This window comes from Carcharhinus amblyrhynchos, chromosome 24 (assembly GCF_965287045.1).
Source record: "Carcharhinus amblyrhynchos chromosome 24, sCarAmb.v2.hapA, whole genome shotgun sequence".
Classification (NCBI taxonomy): domain Eukaryota; kingdom Metazoa; phylum Chordata; class Chondrichthyes; order Carcharhiniformes; family Carcharhinidae; genus Carcharhinus; species Carcharhinus amblyrhynchos.
Genome location: NC_137347.1, coordinates 44,382,081 through 44,406,220, shown reverse-complemented (window position 1 = coordinate 44,406,220; position 24,140 = coordinate 44,382,081). Strand labels below are relative to the sequence as shown.

The following is a 24,140-nucleotide window of genomic DNA, read 5'->3' as shown; positions in this document are numbered from 1 at the left end:
GATCATGGGAGGAAACCAGAGAACCCAGAGGAAACCCACACAGACACAGGGAAAACGTACAAACTCTACACAGACAGTGACCCAAGGCCAGAATTGAACCTGAGTCCCTGGTACTGTCAGACAACAGTGCTGACCATTGTGCCACCCTCTTCCAACAGGTTCATGACTGATGTGGACAGCCTCCATCAACACTGCTTGTTCTGTCAAATTTCCACCAGGGTTTCCCAATCTCCCACAGAACCCACGTAAACAGCCATTTCCATCATTTCCCCAGGGATTCCACTTTATTTACAGTGAGAGGTTGGGGGATCTCCTGTGTAAATTACTGAGGCAGATATCTTGCTTAGACCAATGAGCATGGGCAAATTTAGAAATGCTTTAAAATAATTCAGAATGTAAAGTTAAAAAGTCAATATTCACAATTCACAGGCCCCTCTTCATATTTCTATGGAAAGACATACTCAGACTTCAAAGTAACAATAGAGTGACACCATTTACTTTTATTTAATTTAAGCTTTTTGACATTTATAGTTGTTGGATAATTATTTATTTTTTCCAGCAGTAACCAGTTTTGTTCTCGATTGTGGGTGGATCCATATTAAAGATAAATAATTTGTAGAAAGGTTATCTTTGCCTGCCGATATTTCCACAACCATAATTTTGCTGATGCTGTTTTTTGTTCATTCCTTCATGGGTTTTGAGTGTCCTTAAGTACCCTTGAGGATGTGGCGGGGGGGCCACTGAGTGGCTTTGCTCAGCCATTTCAGAGCTAGAGCAGTTAAGAATCAACCACATTGCTTTGGCTCTGGAGTTACATCTAGGCCAGGCCAGGTAAGGATGGTAGATTTCCTTCCCTAAAAGACATTAGTGAATTCGATGGGTTTTTCTGACAATATGGCAGTTGCATGTTCATCATTATTGATGTAGCTTTTTATTTCAAACTTTAATTAAATTGAAACTCGTCAGCGGCCATCATGGAATTTTGAACATGTGACCCCCACATCATCACTCCAGGTCCAACAACATCGCCTCCGTGATACCATATCCCAACTTAGCAGTGACTTCTAGCTGAAAATTACTGAATTCAAATTATCTGCTAATTCAATTCTTTGGACAAAAATTCCCTTTTTGTTTTTATATTTACATTATTTAAGTTATTAGATTGTTATATTCATAATAAAAAAAGTCTTTGACTGAATCATCACAGTAACAACACAGCTTTGGATGAAATTAAAGCATGGATTTTGGGCTGGGCCTATTTTCAGGTTGAGGCCTAGTGGTACGTGACCAACACGTGCTTGAAGATAAAGGGCATTGACATCAGTGGACAGGGCAAGCAAGCTAAAGTTTTTTTATCAGATCCTTCATCACTCAAAGTGTTGACTTGTTTGTTCTCTGCAGTGTTGCTGCCTGACTTGCACACTGTTTTCCAGCTGCTACAAACCTACGTACAATTAATTATCATATCAAAACTCCTCTTGAACTGGCACTGATGTTAAAACAATAAAGTCACAACACTACCATTATTGCCAATAATCTTACTCTGCTGTACAAGCTAATGTGCAGAAACTGCTTGATAGAGCAGACGCAGCATGGTTTTGTTAAAGGGAAGTCATGTCTGACAAATTTACTGGAGTTCTATGAGGATGTGTCCAGGGCGGTGGATAGAGGAGAGCCGGTGGATGTGGTCTTTCTTGATTTTCAGAAGGCGTTTGACAAGGTACCTCACAAGAGGTTATTGCAGAAGGTCAGGGGGCATGGAGTTGGGGGTAGGGTGTTAGCGTGGATAGAGGACTGGTTGTCAAATAGGAGGCAGAGAGTGGGGGTCAATGGGTGCTATTCGGATTGGCAGATGGTGACTAGTGGAGTGCCCCAGGGGTCGGTGCTGGGGCCTCAACTATTTACCATTTATATAGATGATCTGGAGGAGGGAACCGAGTGTATGGTGTCGAAATTTGCTGATGACACCAAAATTGGTGGAAAGGCAAATTGTGCGGAGGGTGGTGAGAGTCTACAGAAGGATCTAGATAAGCTGGGCGAATGGGCCAGGAAATGGCAAATGGAATTTAATGTTGGCAAGTGCGAGGTGGTCCACTTTGGTAGGAATAATGGTAGGAAGGATTATTACTTACGCGGAGAAAAACTGCAGCAGGCGACGGTGCAGAGGGACCTCGGGGTCCTTGTGCATGAGTCGCAAAAACCCAGTCTGCAGGTGCAGCAGGTGGTCAGGAAGGCGAATGGGATGCTGGCCTTCATAGCGAGGGGGATTGAATATAAAAGTAGGGAGGTCTTGCTGCGGCTGTATAGGGCATTGGTGAGGCCGCAGCTGGAGTACTGTGTGCAGTTTTGGGCGCCGCACTTACGCAAGGATATTTTGGCCTTGGAGGGAGTGCAGAGGAGGCTTACTAGGCTGATGCCGGAGTTGAGGGTGTTGAGCTATGAGGAGAGGCTGAATAAATTAGGCTTGTACTCATTAGAGTTTAGAAGAGTGAGGGGAGATCTCATTGAGATATATAAGATGATGAATGGGATGGATAGGATAGAGGTGGAGAGACTCTTCCCGCTCAGAAAGGATAGTAGGACTAGGGGGCAAGATAAAGGGGGGGCGGTTTAGAATGGAGTTGAGGAGGAACTTCTTCATTCAAAGGGTGGTGAATCTCTGGAATTCTCTGCCCGTTGAAGTGGTGGAGGCTTCCTCGCTAAATATTTTTAAGACGCGGGTTGATGGGTTTTTGATGAGAGAGGGGATTAAGGGTTGTGGGGAGAGGGCGGGAATGTGGAACTGAGCCAAGACAGATCAGCCATGATCTTATTGAATGGCGGGGCAGGCTCGAAGTGCTAGTTGGCCTACTCCTGCTCCTATTTCTTATGTTCTTATGTTCTTATGAAACTGGTACTGGACTGGATAATTTAATTGACTGCTTCAAGTTGGTTCGGTTTTTATGTAGTGCCTCTTATGATGAATTTATGTTATTGGTGTTAAAAGAGGCTGGCAGCTGGTGGATTCGCTACACCCACTCATTTAAATTCAATGGTTACTCTGACCAATCTCATCATATTTACATTTAAATTCCGTAATAGAGGAACTTTTACAATCTCCATCTTGTACTGCTCATAACTTGCTCCTCTTTTGCCCTTGAGAAGGAGGTGGTGAGCTGTTTTCTTGAACTGCGACAGTATAGCGTGTGGGTACACCTACAATGCTGTTAGGGACGGCAGCTCAGGATTTTGACTCAGTGACTGTGAAGGAATGGCAGAATAGTTCCATATTTCCTTCTGATGTCCTTGCGCACAATGAGGCCAACATCATTTGATCTCTCAATCATGAAGGTTATTATGAACACCAAAGAAATGAACAAGTTGACATGAGAGAAACAGTTCAGTAACTATCCAAACCATGGGAAAGTTTAGTACATTCTTCCTTTTGGCCAGCCTTTGCTGACTATGACTAACTCAAAGCAAATGCTGTAAAGTCTGTATTAAGCAGGACTGTCAAAAAGTTTGACATCTAATCATAAAATTGACTTCAAAATCAAGAAATAAGCAAATTCCTAATTAGATTTTTAAAACTTCTTCCTCCAAGCAGGACACAAACTAACTATTTTTTGTTTGGAAGCTGAGGAACAAGATTTTAACAAGTAGTTGTAGACTTAAAAAAACTCAAAATTTCAAATGTAGACTTACTCTGGAGTTTTACATTTTAAATATTGGCATGGAATTATTTCAATAGCAATTTTTCTGTGTCTACAAGTTCACTGTCATCATATCCATAGCAGACACTATTGTCTCATTCTAGCAAATGAGATCACCACAATTGCTTCTCAACCTTTGGCTAAGATCAGGTATAAGCACCCAGGATAAGCAATGGGGTTAAACTGAGGCTTTTAAAGCTCTCTCAGCCCATTGGCTCAGGTGAAATTCAGATCGAGACTGGGAGGGGCTGGAATGCCTCATCCTATCAGATTAGATCTGGTTTGTCCCTCATGTGGGGACTCTGATTGAATGCAATTGGCTTTTTGATTAGGAATAAAGTACCAAAAGGTACCCAAAAAAAACCCATATAGTTTTATTGGATGATGTGCCTTGCAGGGTAGATTTTAAAAATGCCTCGTTGCTACCATTTAATAGATACCCCCAGATGCCTAAAGACCAAAACAGGTTTCCCTGGTGTGAATCATTTTATTTCTTGATGTCACAAGTAGGCTTTCATTAACACTGCAATGAAGTTACTATGAAAATCCCTGAGTTGTCACACTCCAGCACCTGTTCAGGTCCACAGAGGGAGAATTTAGCATGGCCAATCCACCTAACCAGCACATCTTTCAGACTGTGGGAGGAAACCGGAGCACCTGGAGAAAACCCACACAGACACAGGGAAAACATGTAGACTCCACACAAACATTGACCCAAGTTGGGAATCGAGCTCAGGTGGCACTGTGAGGAGGAAGTGCTAATCACTGTGCCACCATGCTGTCATATGACTACCATTTCTGTGATGTTTCAGCCATTGTATACATTAACCAGAGAAAGGGTACAATGGAATATTTCAGGTGTGTGGAAGATATTAATACTGGCCAGCAGATATTACAAACAGGGATAGCAGATGACCTGTATGTAAATCAAGTCATGGGAGATTCACCTTACAACACCAAAGCTGCTATTTATATCATTTACCCTTTTTGTTTCAGAATGTAAAAGGGATAACATTCAGGTTACAGATCAGGAAATATCAAAAATTAATATAATTTCATTAAACTTTGTAATAAATATTCTAATATTAAGAAGTATCCTCTCTAATGTTTCACTGTCTCCTTGCCAATTTTTGGATCTAAAATTACTCCTTGAATCCCAAATATCCAATCCCACATTTCAGTTATGCGCTTTGTCAGTTTGTCACTTTTTTAATGTTTTCAAGAAACACTCTGTTAAGATTTTTGAGGTTCTTTTTAAAAACTTGAGTTGCTGCCTCACAAAACTGACAAACAATGTCAAATCAACCTCCAAACAACAGCTGTTCTTTCAGCATGCTCCTACATACAGTAGCACAGATTCTCTCCATCTGGAGACATTTAAAAACCCAATTAATTTACAATTCACATTAATAATGATTAATTTTATACAGCACAAATCCAGGTCCAATAGTCAGTATTTATTCTCTACAGGAACTCCTCCCATTCCTCCTCTTGAAACAAGAGTATAACAGTTTATATCTCCCTCAAATACTTACTGAGTTTCCCCTTAAATGAATCAGTGTTAATCCACCTCATCTATTCCATGTGGGGGATAGTTCCCATTCTAACCACTCTCTGGATAAAGAAGTTATTCCTGAATTGCCCATTGGATTTATCAATGACTAGATATTTTGTGATTAGATTGATGTGTGGCATGGTGCCACAATGGTTAGCACTGCTGCCTCACAGTGCCAGGGACCCATGTTCAATTCCAGGCTTGGGTCACTGCCTGTGTGGAGTTTACATGTAATACCCGTGTCTGTGTAGGTTTCCTCTGGGTACTCCAGTTTCCTCCAACAGTCCAAAGATGTGCGGGTTCGATGTGTTGGCCTTACTAAATTGCCCCTTTTGTGCCCTGAGATGCATCATTTAGAGGGAATAGAGGGGTAAATATCAGGGTTACAGGAATAGGGCCTGGGTAGATTGTTGTCAGTACAGTCCTGATGGGCTGAATGGCCTCTTTCTGCACTGTAGCAGTTCTATGATTCTATGGTTCAATGATAGATTAATGGTCCCCGGTCTCCTCCACAAGTGGAAACATCCTGATGCCTTCACCAGCAGATTAATTTGAAATGAAACCTTCTCCTACATAACAAGCTCCAAATGCCTGTCAGGCTGCTCTCAGAAGAAACTGCAGTGGGGTTTAACCATACAGATCCTTTTCAGAATCAGTTGGTTACCAAATAATAAAGGGGCTTTAATCTGTAAGCAAAACCACATAAAGGAATTTATATATCATCCCTAGTCTGTAATTCTTTTTGATCATAGAACATAGAACACTACAACACAAACAGGCCCTTCGGCCCACAAGTTGTACTGATCATATCCCTACCTACCAGGCCTATCTATAACCCTCAACCCCATTAAATCCCATGTACTCATCCAGAAGTCTCTTAAAAGACCCCAAAGCGTTCACCTCCACCACCACCAGCGGCAGCCAATGGCTATCATTGGAAAAGTGGAGTGAGATTTAGAAAAAGAACACACAACATGGAATACTTAATCAATAATTAATTACCACAATCGGAGACAAAAAACCAGGATTAGGATTTGGAAAGAAAGATCCATAAAAGGATATGGGGGGACAGCATGGCACTGAGATCAGAGTACACTTTCATTTGAAGAATGGATCAGATATGATTAACTGGGATGACCCATTCTATGGTTATTCATAAAATAAATAGGCAAATAGCCACAGAAACATAACAGAGAGACTAATGTCACTATCTATATACACATAAATTAAACCTGAAGGCTCAAATATTCTGAGAATATAGTTAAAATTAATATGGCAAGAAGCAGCATGATTTTCAATAACAAAACGTATATTTACAGAACACTTTCAACAGGAAAACATCTCAAAATCCTTCACTGGAACGATAGTGAGCAAAGTCTGACACAGAGGCACATGAGAAGATATTAGGGAAGATGAGAAAAAGCTTGGTCAAATTGGCAGGTTTTAAGAAGTGACTTAATGACAACTGAGAGAGAGAAAGAGAGAGAGAGGGTTGAATGTCAGTGAGGTTTAGGAATGGAATTCTAGATCCTAGGGTTTAGACTGTCAGTGTCATGGCCACCAGTGGTGTAGCAATGAAAATCAACAGTTTACTCGGGGCAAGTTTTGGAGGAGCCTTGAATTTTGTGGAAAGCTGTGGGCTCGAGGAGATCACAGGGATAGGGAGTAGTGAGAGCGTGCAGGGCTATGAAAACAGGGGTGAAGATTGTGAAATTGGGTGGCACGGTAGCACAGTGGTTAGTACTGCTGACTCACAGCGGCAGGGACCCAGGTTCAATTCTGGCTTTGGATGACTATTTGTGTGAAGTTTGTACATTCTCCTGGTGTCTGTGTGGGTTCTATTGCTGGACTGGGAGCCAATGTAAGATAGCAAGCCCAGAATGTTAGGATATGGGTTGAGTTACTGAGCTTTTGTTTAAACTGGGTTCAGGGTCCACGATGTGTTGTCTTTACGTTATTGTTCTTATTGCCTTTGAATAAGAGTCATGGATCATTTTAGTGCAATCCAAAGTGTCCTTGAAGTTTCCTGATTAAAACATTGTTTTAATCAGAAAACTTCAACTATTTCTATAAAGTTGGAGGTGTATTGGTAATTGGTTGTTTTAAACCTTTCCTTTTTTTTCTACACTGAAGCATCACAGCACTTTCTCAGTGGTGGGGAAGTCTTCAGAAGTTATTTGGCTAACTTCAGGCCTCCCATCACTACTTCCTACCAGAATTCAATAGCACACAAGACATTTACCCATAAAGAAGCTGGAATACAGCCGGTTCTGTAGGTAATGGGGATGCTGAAGCTGGTTGACATTCAATCATTTGTGCCACAGTAGCGCTCAGTGTAAAGGTCACCTGTTTAACCCTCGAGTTCAGTGTTACTACGGGCAGAGAAACCATTTAAATTTCACAGTGCCAAAAAGCATTGACATTGAGTGCAGAGAGATAAATTGCATTTGCTTAAAATGTATTTTTAAAATGTTGTACTTGAATATGTAAGGCCACAATCATCGAGAGTGAAAAATAGAGATTACCCTGTGGCTAGAACATTCCCTCGGGTGAATCCTTGTAAAGATTCCTGCTCCAGCCCCATGAACATGTACCAGCATTCTGCAAAATCTTGGCCCTGATTCCTTCCAATAGCTGTCTGCAACAGATGCTAAACGGTGTCTGATTGTAAACCTGTCTGATATTGTCCCATTCTGTGAGAAAACATCTATCCGTTGGCATCAGTAAACGGAACTGGGAATTCTCCAAATTGGAAAAACAAGACACAGAACACCATCTACTATTTTGTCATTTCAATTAACTGAGTTTTATTTTAGACTATGAATGATCACACAGAATTTCACCAAGTCAAATGTTTTCCCTTGAGCTTTAACATATTAGGGGCCAGATCCTAAATTTTGTTTGCCAAGAGTTTCCTGGTATCATTTCTTTTTCTTTATAATTACTAAATCTACTGATTAATGGGTACATTTTTCTTAAAACTGTTCTGACAATGTAATTTTTTAATTACTTGGCCTTTTGAATAGTATTTCAGAATAGGATCTGAGTTAAAATCATGAAGAAAAATAATTGTCATTTGTAGAAGATGAAATCTGACGTGAATATATTTATTGTCCATCATTGCTTCAGATCAAAGGATAAAACTGGTTTGTTTAAACATGCGCATACTTGATTTCAGCCACAGACACCACAGCTGATCAATAAGATACGTACAGTAGTTAGCACGGCTGTCACACGGCGCCAGGAACTTGGGTTTGAGCCCCAGCTTGGGTCACTGTCTGTGTGGAGTCTGCACATTCTCCCCGTGTCTGCATGGGTTTCCTTCGGGTTCTCCGGTTTCCTCCCACAGTCCAACGATGTGTGGGTTAGGTGGATTGGCCTTGCTAAATTGCCCCTTAGTGTCAGGGAGATTAGCTAGGGTAAATGCATGGGGCTATAGGGATAGGGCCTGGGTGAGATTACAGTCGATGCAGGCTCGATGGGCTGAATGGTTTCCTTCAGAACTATAGGGATTCTGTGAAGGCAAGCTCTCAATATTGGACAATAAGTGTTATTGCCTTTATTTTTTCCTTTATTACTAAAACTAAATTGGTGGTACTATTAAATGAAATACTTTATGGCATCTACAAGAAAGATTACCATGAATGAACTAATCCTGCATTTGAATGACAAAGACCCCAAAAATCTTCAGTTTGGTTTTAGCAGACAGATCAAGAATGAATCTACATTTGCATTGGTCTTATTCAGATGGTCAGTCGAACTTAGTATTCAGGTGCAAATTGTAACTGCTTTAACAAAGTAAATTAAAATACAGTTTGAGGACCAGTTTACAATAGTTTATGTTTTGGTCTGGATACTGGATACTTGTTGTCGAGGAGAATACTGAGATACAGGCTATTAGACTAGATGGGATTGAGGTTCATAAGGAGGAACTGTTAGCAATTCTGGAAAGTGTGAAATAGATAAGTCCACTGGGCCGGATGAGATTTATCCTAGGATTCCCTGGGAGGCTAGGGAAGAGATTGCAGAGCCTTTGGCTTTGATCTTTAAGTCATCATTGTCTATAGGAATAGTGCCAGAAGACTGAAGGATAGCAAATGTTGTCCCCTTGTTCAAGAAGGGGTGTAGAGACAACCCTGGTAATTATAGACCAGGGGGCCTTACTTCTGTTGTGGACAAAGTTTTGGAAAGGATTATAAGAGATAGGATTTATAATCATCTGGAAAGGAATAATTTGATTAGGGATAGTCAACACGGTTTAGTGAAGAGTAGGTCGTGCCTCACAAACCTTATTGAGCTCTTTGAGAAGGTGACCAAAGAGGTGGATAAGGGTAAAGAAGTTGATGTGGTGTTTATGGACTTCAGTAAAGCGTTTGATAAGGTTCCCCACTGTAACAGTGGGGTTTGGATCAGAAATTGGCTAGCTGTAAGAAGACAGAAGGTGGTGGTTGATGGGAAATGTTCATCCTGGAGTTCAGTTACTAGTGGTGTACCACAAGGATCTGTTTTGGGGCCACTGCTGTTTGACATTTTTATAAATGACCTGGATGAGGGCATAGAAGGATGGGTTATTAAATTTGCGGATGACACTAAAGTTGGTGGAGTTGTGGACAGTGCGGAAGGATGTTACAGGTTACAGAGGGACATAGATAAGCTGCAGAGCTGGGCTGAGAGGTGGCAAATGGAGTTTAATGCGGAAAAGTGTGAGGGATTCACTTTGAAAGGAATAACAGAAATACAGAATACTGGGCTAATGGTAAGTTACTTGGTAGTGTAGATGAGCAGAGAGATCTCGGTGTCCATGTGCATAGATCCCTGAAAGTTGGCACCCAGGTTGATAAGGTTGTTAAGAAGACGTACGGTGTGTTAGCTTTTATTGGTAGAGGGATTGAGTTTAGGAGCCATGTGGTCATGTTGTAGCTGTACAAAACTCTGGTGCGACCGCTCTTGGAGTATTGCGTACAGTTCTGGATGCTGCATTATAGGAAGGATGTGGAAGCATCCTGAAGGGTGCAGAGGAGATTTACCAGGATGTTGCCTCATATAGTGGGAAGGTCTATTGAGGAAAAGCTGAGGGACTTAAGGCTGTTTTCGTTAGAGAGAAAAAGGTTAAGAGGTGACTTAATGGAGGCATAAGATGATCAGAGGATTAGATAAGGTTGACTGTGAAAGCCTTTTTCTTCGGATGGAGATGGCTAGCACGAGGGGACATAGCTTTAAATTGAGGAGTGATGGGTATAGGACAGATGTCAGAGGAAGGTTCTTTCCTTAGAGAATAGTAAGGGCGTGGAATGCCCTGCCTGCAACAGTAGTGGACTCGCCAACATTAGGGGCATTTAAATGGTTATTGGATAAACACATGGATGATATTGGAATAGCGTAGGTTAAATGGGCTTTAGATTGGTTCCACAGGTCGGCGCAACATCGAGGGCCGAAGGGCCTGGACTGCAATGTAATGTTCTATGTTCTAAAATGGAGTTTAAAAGGGATTATAACTGAGTAGAGCTCTTGCTTCTGAGTTAGATAATCCTGGGTTCAAGTTCTACTCAAATGTAAAAATCAAAGCTAACACTATGTCGTACTGACGGCACAGTGCTTTCCACTTGGATAAAATGTTAAACCAAGGCCTCGGGTTCTCTCAAAGTATGTGTAAAAATAATTCCATGTCACTATTCTCAAGAAAAGCAGGGGAGTTATCTCTTGTGTCCTGAGATCCATTTTTATATCATTCAGTCAACATGATGCAAAAGATGCTCTCTGATCATTGTCACGTTGCTTTTTTGTGGGATCTTGCTGTGCACAAAGTGGCTGCCACATGCCTAACATTGCAACAATGACTACACTTCAAAAGTGTTCATTGATTAGAAAGCATCCTGAGAAATTTCATGGTCATGAAAGGCACAATTAATTTCTCTTTTTTAACATTAAAAATCAAATTGATTTCTTTCTTTAATTTAATTCACCATAACATTCTTTTAAGGAAGTGATTTCTTCCATTGTGAAAGCTTACCTGATTGCTCTCAGACATGAGAACCAGTTCCTGTCTCTCACAAAGCAGTACAAATTACGGCCGTTTTTGGAATTTTGCTTGGTTTTGTTAAATAGAAGCATTTAGGAAGAATTGTTAACATTCTGGAAACCTCGACTGAAAGATCTTGGGTGTTCACACATCAGGCTTCAAAGTAAATAGTTTGAAAACCGATGTTTAAATCAAATAAGATCTCAGAAAAACAAATCCTGCCTGAGGGTTGGAAAATTTGAGCAGCAGACTAGAAAAGGAGGACAAATTTGCTATGGTTGTGCAATACATTTGTTCATTTAAGAAATATCATGAATTCAATTAATTCAATGATAATTAACCCATTATGCACTGTCCCTGTATTTAAGGTTATACAGAATCAAATTCACTTGTATTGATTGTGTACAGTGATCACAGAGATGGAGAGATGGAACTGAAACTGAAGTTTCAGAGTACGGGGCTCATACCAGGCTTCACAGCTGGACATGGTGCTTCACCAGCTTCAGAGAAGCCCGGTACTTTGTGACATGACTGTCCTGCAATGTGCAATATTACAGGCCCATTGCATCATGCATCTTGCTACATTTTTGCTTGGATGGATTGAGATGGTTGTGCAGGGAATGCAGAAGGGACAAGGATATCTCTTTGACAAAGGGTCATCTGGACTCGAAACGTCAGCTCTCTTCTCTCCTTACAGGTGCTGCCAGACCTGCTGAGATTTTCCAGCATTTTCACTTTTGAACAAAGATCCCTCAGTTTGCCAAAGTCTATTCAAGTTAAGCCTGCTTGCTTTTAATGTTCAAACTACCAGTACATTGTGACAAAGATCCATCACATTTAAAATAAAGCACCAGTGAGAATGCCAGAAGTTACAGCTAAAAGAATGCTTATAATTTCAGGTCAAATTTAACAGAAACTTTTTCTGAGTTGCTGCTCAGATTGCTATAGTATAATGTTCATTTGAAGGATAATTGAATTTAAATTGTAACCAGATTCCATTTACTATTTGCTAATTATTACATGTTATTTGCAATTAAATATTACACAGCTGGTCTGTGAAGCAATGTTCACCAATTCAAAGGGAATGAGGGGTACAGATAGAGTAAAAAGTTGGAAGCTTTTTCCCAGGCAGAAATGATAATTACAAGGGGGCACAAGTTCAAGGTAAGGGGGGGAAGGTTCAGTGGAGATGTGAGGGGGAAAGTTTTTTCGTACAGAGAGTGGTGGTGGCCTGGAATGCACTGCCAAGTGAAGTGGTTGAGGCAGATACCTTAGCAACGTTTAAGACTTGTCTGGATAGACATAGATGGGGAACAGAGGGATACAGGCGGTTGGTCTAGACAGGGAATGAGATCAGCACAGGTTTGGTGGGATGAAGGGCTTGTTCCTGTGCTGTACTGTTCCGTGTTCTTTGTTTGAATTTGGTAGTTCTTTCAACGACCCAACAAGTAAACGAACTCAAATTAACTTAGGGACAAATTAAAAGGGGCAGCTCCAAAAAAGGAAGGGGGGACGGCGCGAACAGAAACCAAAGTCCAAAGGAAACTTAAAAAATTAAGTCAAAATGTGATTATCAGGGCCTATAACACACCCCAGCCCCTGCGGTGCCCAGCGAGCGCGGAAGGCATCAACTGCGCCCGTGGACACCACATGCTCCCTCTCCAGGGACACCTGGCCATGAACGTAGCCACGGTAGAGGGGCAGACAGTCAGGATGGACGGTCCCGTTGATCGCCCGCTGCCTGGACCTATTGATGACCCATCTCGCCAGGCCCAGGAGCAGGTTCACGAGGAGAAAGCTGTTGAATCCAATAAGCAAATGACTGCAATTGAAATAATTTGTAACATCTGAGGTACGCTTTATAACAAGGTGGAGCTTGTCTATTGTTGGGGATCTTGGCCATTTATTAAAGCTACGATAGATTGTTCCTCTCAGACAAGACTCTCTTTAAAGCCTTATTAAACTGGATCAGTTTTTATGACAATCATTTCAGGGTCTCCACCATTGAGACAAGTTTTCAATTCCAGATTTACTAATTGTATTTAAATTCCACCAGCTGCCTTTTCAGGATTTGAACTTGTGACCCCAGACCATTAGCCTGGACCTCTTCATTATTTGTCCAATAAAATTGCAACGATGTCACTGCCCCCCCTAAGATTCACCAATCTGGTTCACTAATGTCTTTTCAGGAAGGAAATCTGTTATCGTTACCTGGTCTGACCAACATGTGACTCCAGACACACAGCAACCAGGTTGACTCTTAACTGCCCTCAGTTTAAGAGCCAATAAGGGATGTGTAACAAATGCCGGCCTTGCCAGCGAGACCCATAGCTCCTGAAAGAAGGAAATGGATAAATGTTCTGGATTCATCTCGAATTGCAAACTGTAGCGGAGTTGAGGCAACCTCACAATGTGAATCAGATCAGATTTTAGATTTCTCTAACTATAGTATGGAAGAATGGAACTCAGATTCTTTATTTAACCCAGGTCCTGAGTAACAGCTATAGATTTAATGTAGATTTTAGCTGGGTGTGCCTCAGCTTCAGTTGGAAACAGTTTGTAAATCATGCTATCATTGTGCTTCTCATCAAAACAATTCCTTGCTGCCAAGTTGGAGGAAACAAGTTGGGACAACAGTTGATGACTGAAATTCTACCCAAAAACTATCAAACTGCTGGTGTGGTAAATCCAGCTCATTTATCAAGAAATATTTAAAGGGAGGTTATAAAACACCAAAATAATAAGTAATACAGAAAAAAAAGCAAACGATACTTCAAAACAGGAAGAACAATGTGTTTACTTCACACTCAGACTCCAAAGAACTTTAACAAATTAAAAAGCATCCTGATCAAAATGTCACATGTTCCGGAGCCTTGGCTACTGCAAATACATTTGAGGTCATCGTGGGAAATTGTTACTCACTTACTTGAAGGAGGGCAGAGGCCATTATGAAAAATTCAAGTTTAGACATTCACTGGGGAAATCCTTTGTATTTAAATATCACATTTAAAACACTGTCCTGCAAGACTGCAGCCAAATTTAAGCTGCTGGAAGAGTTCGTTAACTTGACAACCAGGGTTGTTCAGTAACTTCTGTTCCAATGTTCAGACTAGGTATGTGCATGTCTAGATCTGATAGACCCTATCTGGTGTATAGAGCTGGACTATCCTTTCAAAACATGCCAAGCTGTTGGACAAAATAATTTTCTTCCAAACAGATTAATTTTTGTAATGTGGAAATCATTAGCAAGATCCTGATAAGCGCAGAGGAATCCCGAAATATGGGGCGTGCGGGATTCTGTAGTAGCAGCTGCACAAAGTATAAAGAGATTTTAGCTCATTCAAGAATACTGTGAGTTCAGAACGTTTTTCTGACTATCGCCTGGACTACACTGATAAAAATGCTCCTCATTGATGTTAATGGAGGAACATGCACCCTTGTTCATTGGAAAATCCTACAGCTGCGGTAGAAAAGACGTCTGCTTTTTCTAATTGGCACTTCAGTGTTGACATCCTGGGTGCAGCATTTCTGTATCGCTGCTGATCAGTTGTTTAGTTGACACGTGTTACCAATAAACAAATTCTGAATGCAGAGAAACAAATAAAATATTTAAAATAATTCTTTTAAAAATAAAAATAGTTGACATGACAGCCTGCGTGTCCTCTCAATCTCCATTGTGCTGTAACAATCAGAACGGATACACATTAATGTATTCTCCGCCAACACTGACTTTATTGGTGCACTGAGGATTAAATGGGTTTCCACCTGATTCCTGTCGGTGTGGTTGGGAATTTAGTCAGGATGTTTTCACTTTCACGCTTAAGTCTTAACTAGAACATGCTAATATTCACATGTGATTAAAATACTTGACTTTTCAATTCCTGTAATGATTGGATGCATATACTTTGGGAGCTGAAATTAACATTTTATTGCAATTATTGAAGTGTTGATGGATAACGAGTGATAAACAATTTAAATTTAAAAGATAAACCGCAAGTGATGAGCTATTTAAATGAATATTAATATCTAAAATAAATATTTATCGTTGTCTTCTTTCATATTTTGTTCAGTAAACAGTAAGGTTCCATTAGTAAGATTTTTCTGTAATTCAGTGCTGAAAATATCAAATCACGAGTTATAGCTGCCATGAAATTTCACTGATTATATAATTTGGGTTAAAAAAGTAAGATCTATAGCAAAATTAAAACCATATCACAATTACTGAGACTATTTGATAAAGAGTTGAGCGTACATGATTATTTTATGATTCAGTTTTCTGCTTTTATTTTTATAACATTCAATAGAGTAACTTCGCAGTCTCCATCCTCACATTGAATTCCATTTCCAATGTTTTGCTACTCCGGCGCAACAATTCCACTGTTTAATGGCTAATCTCCCAACTTCCAAGTTCCAACACCTCATGCAAAACTCTGCTGGCTGTATGTTTACCGTAAGAAGTCTGACAAAGCCAGGTTAAAGTTCAACAGGTTTATCTGGTAGCAAACACCACTAGCTTTCGGGGCTTTGCCCTTTCGTCAGGTGAGCCCCGAAAGCTAATGGTGTTTGCTACCAAGTAAACCTGTTGGACTTTAACCTGGTGTTGTGGGACTTCTCACTGTTTACCCCAGTCCAATGCTGGCATCTCCACATCATGTATTTTTACCCAGATTGAATCCTGCTCATCCATTTCCCCTGTGCTCACACTCACGATCCACATTGGCTCCTGGCACACCAATTCTTCAACTTTACAATTCTCAACCTTTCCCTGAGCTCAATCTTCCCAATCTCAACACAATTATAGAGGTGCAAAAACTATGGAGTTGTTACAATGGATTTTAGATACCCAAATATAGACCGGGATAGAAGTAGTTCAAAGGCCAGAGAAGGCAAAAGCTCCTAGAATGTCTTCAGGAGAATCTTTCCGCAGCAGCATGTGTCCAGTCCAATGTGAATGGAGGCACTGCTGAACCCGGTTCCTGAGTCAATTGGATCAAGGGTGGGAGAATTTGATGTTCAACAAAACTCAATTCACTGCAGCAATACCAGAAAATCTCAGCCATGGGCGAGAAAAGGTTTAGGGCAGAATGATCATTATATCATAAGATTTAGGCTGATTATCGAAAAGCACAATGAACAAACAGTGTAAAAATATTTAATCTGGAGAAAGCCAACTTCAATAAATGAATCTGAGCTGAATAACTCAGAGTCAAATGTTAGCAGGAGAAAACAGTAGCTGAACATTGGGCTCCCTTCAAAGAAGAAGTCATTCAGGCACAGTCACGGTGTATTCCCTTGAAAGCTAGGGCAAACAAATCCAGAGCTGCCCGGATGAAAAAGAGAGAAATTAAAATAAAGAAGAAAAAAAGCACTTATGACAGATGTCAGATAGAAACCGCAATTGGGAACCAGAGGGATCAGGATGGGGGTGGAAAAGCAAATGAGAGAAGCAAAGAGGGAGTATAAAGAGAGACTGGCAGTTAACATAAAAGGAAATCGCAAAGTCTTTGATAGGCATATAAACAGTAAAAGGTCGGCAAAAAGCGGAATTGGGCTGATGAAGGACCAAAAGTGAATTTACTCATTGAGACAGGGGCATGGCTAAGGTAGTACTTTGCATCTGTTTTTATCAGGGGAGAAGATACTATCCAAGCCTGGTGAAAAGGAGGTGATTCAGATGGTAAAAGGGTTTAAAATTGATAAGGAGGACTCATTGAATAGGCTGTCTGTACTTAAAGTTGATAAGGTACCAGGAACATATGAGATGTAACCAGGGATACTGAGGGAAGGAAGAGTGGAAACTGTGGCTGTAATTTTTCAAACTTCCTTTGTCCCAGGTGATGCCGGAGGATGAAGAATTGCAAACATTATGCCCTTCTTCAAAAAAGGATGTGAAGATAAGCCCAGCAACTACAGACCAGTCGGTTTAACATTGGTGGTGGGGAAACCTCTAGAAACAATAACTTGAGACAAAATTAATAGTCATATAAACAAATGTGGGTTAATTAAGGAAAGCCAGTATAGATTTTCTCAGGGAAAACATGCTGATTTAACTTGCTGGGGATTTTTTGATGAGGTAACAGAATGGGTCAATGAGGGCAATGCTGTAGTATACACCGACTTCCAAATGGCATTTTATATAGTGTCACAAAATAAACGTGCGAATGAAGTAATAGCTCATGGAATAAAAGAGACTGTAGCATCACGGATACAAAACTGGCGGAGTGACAGGAAACAGGGTAGCGGTTAATAGATGTTTCTCGAGCTGGAGGAAGGTTTGTAATGGAATTCCCCTGGCGCCAGTATCAGGACCACTGCCTTTTCTGATATATGTTAATGGCAGTGACCTTATTGTACAGGTAACAATATTATGGATGATACAAAACTTGGAAGCATTGTGAACTGTGAGGAGGATAGGGTACAATTTCAAAAGAACAGTGACAAGTTGGTAGAATGTGCAGATGAGGTTCAATGCAGAGAGAATGTGAAGTGATTTATTTTGGTAGCAAAAGCATGGAGAGACAAAACAAAATAAAGGATCCAATAGTACAAGGAGGAGAGGGAGCTGGGTATTTGTGGGCATAAGTCATTGAAAATAGCAGGCAGGTTGAGAGTGATTCATACAGCAACCCAGTATCCGAGGCATCATTAATGGGGCACAGAGTGCAAGCGCAAGGAAGGTTACATTAAACTTGCATAAAACACATCTTCAACCTCAGCAGGAATATTGCATCCAGTTCCGGGTGTCACACTTTAGGAAGTATGTAAAGGTATTGGAGAGATTACAGAAAAGGTTAGGAGAATGCTCCCAAGGATGAAGAAATTAGAATAGATTAGATTCCCTGCAGTGCAAAAGGAGGCCATTCAGCCCATCAAGCCTGCACTGATAACAATCCTACCCAAGCCCTATCTCCGTAACTCCACGACTTTACCCTGCTAATCCCACTTACACTAAGGGGCAATTTAGTCATGGCCAATTCATCTAACCCTCACATCTTTGGAAATAAGAACATAAGAACATAAGAAATAGGAGCAGGAGTCGGCCATCTAGCCCTTCAAGCCTGCCCCGCCATTCAATAAGATCATGGCTGATCTGAAGTGGATCAGTTCCACTTTCCCGCTTTCTCCCCATAACCCTTAATTCCCTTGTCTATCGAAAACCTATCTACCCGTGACTTAAATATATTTAGCGAGGTAGCCTCCACCACTTCAACGGGCAGAGAATTCCAGAGATTCACCACCCTTTGAGTGAAGAAGTTCCTCCTCAACTCTGATCTAAACTGCGCCCCCCCGTTATCTTGAGGCTGTGCCCTCTAGTCCTGCTATCCTTTCTAAGCAGGAAAGGAGCGTTGGAGAAAACCAGAGCACTCGGAGGAAACCTATGCAGACACAGGGAGAAGGTACAAACTCCACACAGATGGACACCCAAGGTCAGAATTGAACCCAGGTCCCTGGCGCTGTGAGGCAACAGTGCTAACCTCTGTATCACCATGCCACAGTTATTAAGATAGATTGGAGAAGTCAGGACTGTTTTCCTGGGAGAAAAGAAGGCTGAAGAGGTTGATGGAGGTATTCAAAATGAGATCATCTGGATAGAGGGAGAGACTGTCCCCGTTTGTGAAAGGGTTGAGAGTGTGAGGGCACAGATTTAAGGTAAAAGAAGCAAAAGTGACACGGGGAAAATCTATTTTGCGCAGCAATTGGTCAATGTCTGGAATGTGCTGACAGTGTGGTGGAGGTAGGTTCAATTGAGGCTTTCAAAAAAGAATTAGATTGTTATCTGAGAAGGAAGATTGTGCTGGGTTATGGGGAGAAGGCAGTGAAAGGCCAATAAGTGAATTGCCCATTCGGAGAGTCAGTGCAAGCACTGAGCAATTCCATGATTTTCTTTACCCACCTCCAGCTCTATAGCCTTCAATGTTCCTGCAGCTGTGGACTGCTATGCTTCCTTCACTCCCTGTACTCCACCAATCACCAGCTGTTTAGGTTCCAAACGCTGAAAATTTCATTGTATCATCCTCTACCTCTCTCTCCTCCCTCAAGATACTTCTTAAAACTTACTGTTTTGTCTAAACGTTTTAGAGACTTATCCTAATCTTTCCTTCTTTACTTTGGTGTCAATTTCTATTGAGATATTTTCCTAAACGGAGGTTCTAAATACACGTTGTTCGGATGATACACAGTGAAACACTTTACTATGAAAATTCCTCTTAGAGTGAAATTTAGAATTCCCAAAATACTTCCCACTTGTGATTCTAATTCCACTTCCACTTCTAAAACCATTTCATTACAATAAGTGTGTTTGTTCTAAGTGGATTTCACTGTAATGGAAGACGCACATGAATTTTCAAACGTTCAATACAAGAGAGATCCACTATGCAATCTCCACTGAATGATGACAGATATAATGGACAGCAAGTCAGGATGAATTTAAATTAACAACCAGATTCCGGGGTGTGGTGAATCCAGAACGTGGCTTGATCCGTGAAATCTCCAATGTTTAAACCTTTGCAAATACACAGATTTTAACTGACATGAAGGACCAATTTAACAGAGTTATTATGTCCCCAGCTTTAAGGAGAATCAATTGCAATCATTTATGTTTTTGGCTACATATTTTATTTTGTTCATAGGCTGGTTGAAACGTGCCTTTGCTTTACATAACTGTCCTGGGATAATGGGAATTTTACACTGAGGCACAGGAGGCGAACATCAGTAAATAACTTCTAGCAGAAAGTGATCCAGAATACACATGAGCAACCCAAAACTGTTACATTTGTGCCTTTTCTCCTTTCTTTAAATTCATGCCATTTTACAGCTATTCCTGTCCAAGATGATGATTGACATTATGAATGTATTCATTAAATATTTACAGCTCATTATTGATATTATTAATATTTTTAAGGACAAAGTCTTTTTCCAGTTTTGAAATATCAATGTATTTTCATTTCATACCTTTCCCTAACTTACGTTAAAGAGAATGCAATGTTTGAAAGGGGGGCAATTAGCACTGTGAGATAGACGGCTAGTTCATAATTCAGAATAACACCAAAAAACCGGTTATGTTCCTTATCTGGCCAACATAGCTTTGGGACCTGCCTCCTGCCCTGCTCATGAGAATGGAAAAACCTCGCTGACGAAAACAGTCAAGGACACAGCTCAGGATGAAACATTGGCAGACAATGAGCCAAGGACCTATCTTCAAGTAGAGTAACATGAATGGCAGAATATTAAATATCAATGTGGACATAACTATGGCTACAAAATGGTTTGTTGATCATTCCACTCCTGGCTGTACATTCATTGTGCTTTCCGAGAATAAGTATTGTATATATTCAGAAAAAAGGTACTGATTACTCAAAGAGTTTAAAATGGTATTTGCAATGCTTAAAATTTAGCAGAAAGAGAATTTATTTGAAGGTTAAAAATAAGTCAATAAGAATCCTGAACAGAATGTTAGCATTTGTTAAAAGTAAGCGTCTCAATTCCTTGAACGCGTAGAATTCTTTCTGAGACCAGAATGTTAGTCAGTTTTTCTGACCAGATTTTTCTCACAGTTTTGTTTTAACGGTCAGATATGTCTCAACTTAAAAAAAAGTACAGTCGAATATAATTTTCTATTTAATAGAATGGGGTTGCTTTGATAAGGGATGTTTTGGCTTTTAATACTCTCTGTTAGGGTTTGTGGTTTGTTGTGGTACATTTTATAATATGGCGAACTTAAATGCATTCATCTGGTGGACTGCAGGAGTTAGAATCATGTTGTGTATCACCTTCCGATACACTGGACACTAACGTGTACTTCAGTTCCTTGCTGCTAGTTAGTTAACTAGCATCTTTCTGTGAAAGTTTATAAATGGCTTAATTGCTCTCAATCCCAGGGAGAAGAGGTTACAAATTTATTTCACTATAAATCCCACTTCTATAAGAATAATTCACAAAGAGAAAAGTTCACTCTCGAATAATATTGAAGATGACTTTGGAAGATTATTCAGAGTTTAGAGAATGAGTTTTGTGTAAGTTACTGCAGAAGATCCTCAAAAACTTTCCACTTACCCTTTTATCTGCTTGTGAACTCTATCCCCTCTACATGGTATTACGGGCACAGTGGATGAAAATGTTGGTATTCCTCTGGTCCAAGATGGTTTAATATGGATTTCAAGGAAATATGAAATCATACAAGCACAATTGCAATGAAATAAACCCAGAATTAATTTATCTATTCTCCATACATTATTGCTACTTGATTGCTGAACATCTTTTGATCAGATATGCCGTTTACTTCAGAGATGCTTTGTCTTCTCTGACAAATCACCCGATCTGCAATGCAAGCAAATGGTAACCAACCACTTCCTTTAGCAAAGAGCAAATAGCAGAAAAGCTGAGGAGGCTGTTGAGACTAATCTCTGGGGCTCCTCACTGCAGGTGCATTTGTTTCAATAGCAGGTTGAAGTTCAGTGGAAACGTATTTCAATTTATACAACAATAGGTAGAGATATACTAAGAGCAGTTTGTGTTAAAGAGGAACAGTCCTACCATTGCACCGGAGAAATGAAGATGTACCTTGAGGTGGAACAATCTCAAACCAGCTCTTAAGGAACACCAACCAACAGCACACATGGTTGGGAATCCTACTTGAACATTTCATAGAATGCTGTAGTAAATAGAAAGATATTATACAACGACAGTTCAGGTTGCTGTAAAACTGAAGCTGTAACACCTGGTCTCAGCAATGGAGAGGAACTCTTTCTTCTGCATCCATTTGAGTCTGAGGCCATCCACGTGTTTACAATGGAAAATGTTTCCTTTTCACACACTTTGAAAAATACCACATAATTTTTTATTGTTTAGGGGGTGGCACGGTGGCACAGTGGTTAGCACTGCTGTCTCACAGCGCCAAGGACCCAGGTTCAATTCCAGCTTCGGGTTACTGTCTGTGTGGAGTTTGCACTTTCTCCTGCGTGGGTTTCCTCCAGGAGCTCCAGTTTCCTCCCACACTCCAAAGATGTGCGGGTTAGGTTGATTGGCCGTGGTAACTGACCTTAGTGTCAGGTGGATTAGCAGGGTTGTGGGATTAGGGCCTGGATGGGGTTGTGGTCGGTACAGACACGATGGGCTGAATGCCTCCCTTCTGTACTGTAGAGATTCTATGATTTGGTAACAATTTCTTTACTGCGAGTGTATGACCCAATTTCTTAAGCACACAAGTCCTACCCATAAGTCTTATCCTCAGATAACTTTGGTTTCTTTATATCCCAACCAACTCTCTCATTTCTCAATCAATTCTGTCACCAGGTCCAGTATTTAACTTTATTTGAGAAGTCTTGGAGTGGGCCAAGTGTTCACGTTGCCCTTGCCCCTCAGGAAATAGCTGAAGCAATAAGGAAATAAATGATATTTAAAGAAATACAATGTTTATACTGTGTGTATATCTGTTTCAGTTACAACAGGTAACTTTACTACATCTCTCCATGACTCCAGGTGTACACTGTTTACAGCTGAGTTTCTGGCCAAATGGGTCTTTTGCCCCTTGTTATCTGGAGCCCTGTTTAGAAGCAGAAAGGATCTCAGTGCCTTACGCTTTATGTGTCTCAGTTAGTGTTACATTTAGAAAAATTCTAATGCACTCTTGATTCTTGGAAAATAAAGATTCCAGGTTTCCAAAGCTTAGTTATAAATGTTTTATACAGAAGCTGACTTCCTGCTTTAAATGAATTCAGTTATTTAAAAGACACTTTGTCAAATCTGATTAAATTACCAATGTATCACTTTAGAAAATATTAAATAACAAACCCACCACTCGGTTTACATTCTGCAATATGTGGAACACTTATCTTAAAAAGGTGGTTATTATTCAGGATGTGGAGATGCCGGGGTTGGACTGGGGTGGGCACAGTAAGAAGTCTCATAATACCGGATTAAAGTCCAACAGGTTTATTTGGTAGCAAAAGCCACTAGCTTCCAGAGTGCTGCTCCTTCCTCAGGTGAGTGCAATAGCGTTCTGAAAGCTAATGGCCTTTTCTGCCAAATAAACCTGTTGGATTTTAACCTGGTGTTGTGAGACTTCTTCCTGTATTATTCAGGACACAGTGTTACTGTAAAATGATCTGCAGGTAAAATCCAGTACATTTTGGCAGATCACAGATACAATTTCCCCAATTCTGGAATAAGTATTTATTTGAGAAGTGGCACATGTAAATATGCTTCTTGTTCTTGTTGATTTTTTTCAACAAGAAACCGGATTTGATGCAATCTGCACCTGACTGGGTGCGTCCACGTCAGTCATCTGTCAAGGTTCTATCTTCATTCTATTGCTCAGAGCATGTGTTTGACCACAACGTCATTGTTGCGGTTGCTGTCTTTTTAATTGTGCTGTTTAAAATGTGCATTTGCAGAGTTGAGGTTTAGCTTGCACAGGATGTAAAGGGGAGAAGGATCTATTGACAACTTAAAGACTGATTTGTTACTGTTGAGAAACTTTGGGGAAAATAGTTGGGTAAAGTGGCATAAAGGATCCTGCCATGTCACTGGGGCTGTTAGAAATGGCCCTGCCCACCTTGCTAAGGAAAGAAGCTAAACAATATGCCAGCTATCAAACAACATCTTACTCCTATTCTAAAATGGCATCATTATTATTTTCAATCTCTTCCCTATCTTTTACACATTATTACAGCTCACACACCCCACCCACTCACTCTCAGTCAACCTCTAGCTTTCCATAGTTAAGTAACTGGACAAAAAAGTAAAATTAGGTTTATATATTAAACAAAACACACTTGCCAGAGATTAAATAACTCGTATTTTCAACCACCAGTTACTGGGAGTATATGTGTGTGTAATTTGTTGAAAAGAGGCCATTACCACAAGGAGAGTTGTT

At 40.5% G+C, this 24,140-nt stretch overlaps 1 protein-coding gene across 2 annotated transcripts in view; it reads right to left on the bottom strand.

Moving 5' to 3' along the window:
- Positions 1 to 21,526, bottom strand: part of LOC145358011 (proto-oncogene tyrosine-protein kinase LCK-like) — a 109,543-nt gene extending 88,017 nt beyond the window's left edge. The window contains exon 1 of one of the 2 annotated variants that reach the window (XM_080211689.1): positions 21,320 to 21,526. The gene's annotated coding sequence lies outside the window, so the exon portion shown is untranslated. Of the gene's footprint in view, positions 1 to 11,257; positions 11,305 to 21,319 lie in introns of those variants that run through there. The other variant, XM_080211690.1, reaches the window with a different exon arrangement.
- Between the last annotated feature and the right edge of the window lie 2,614 nt (positions 21,527 to 24,140).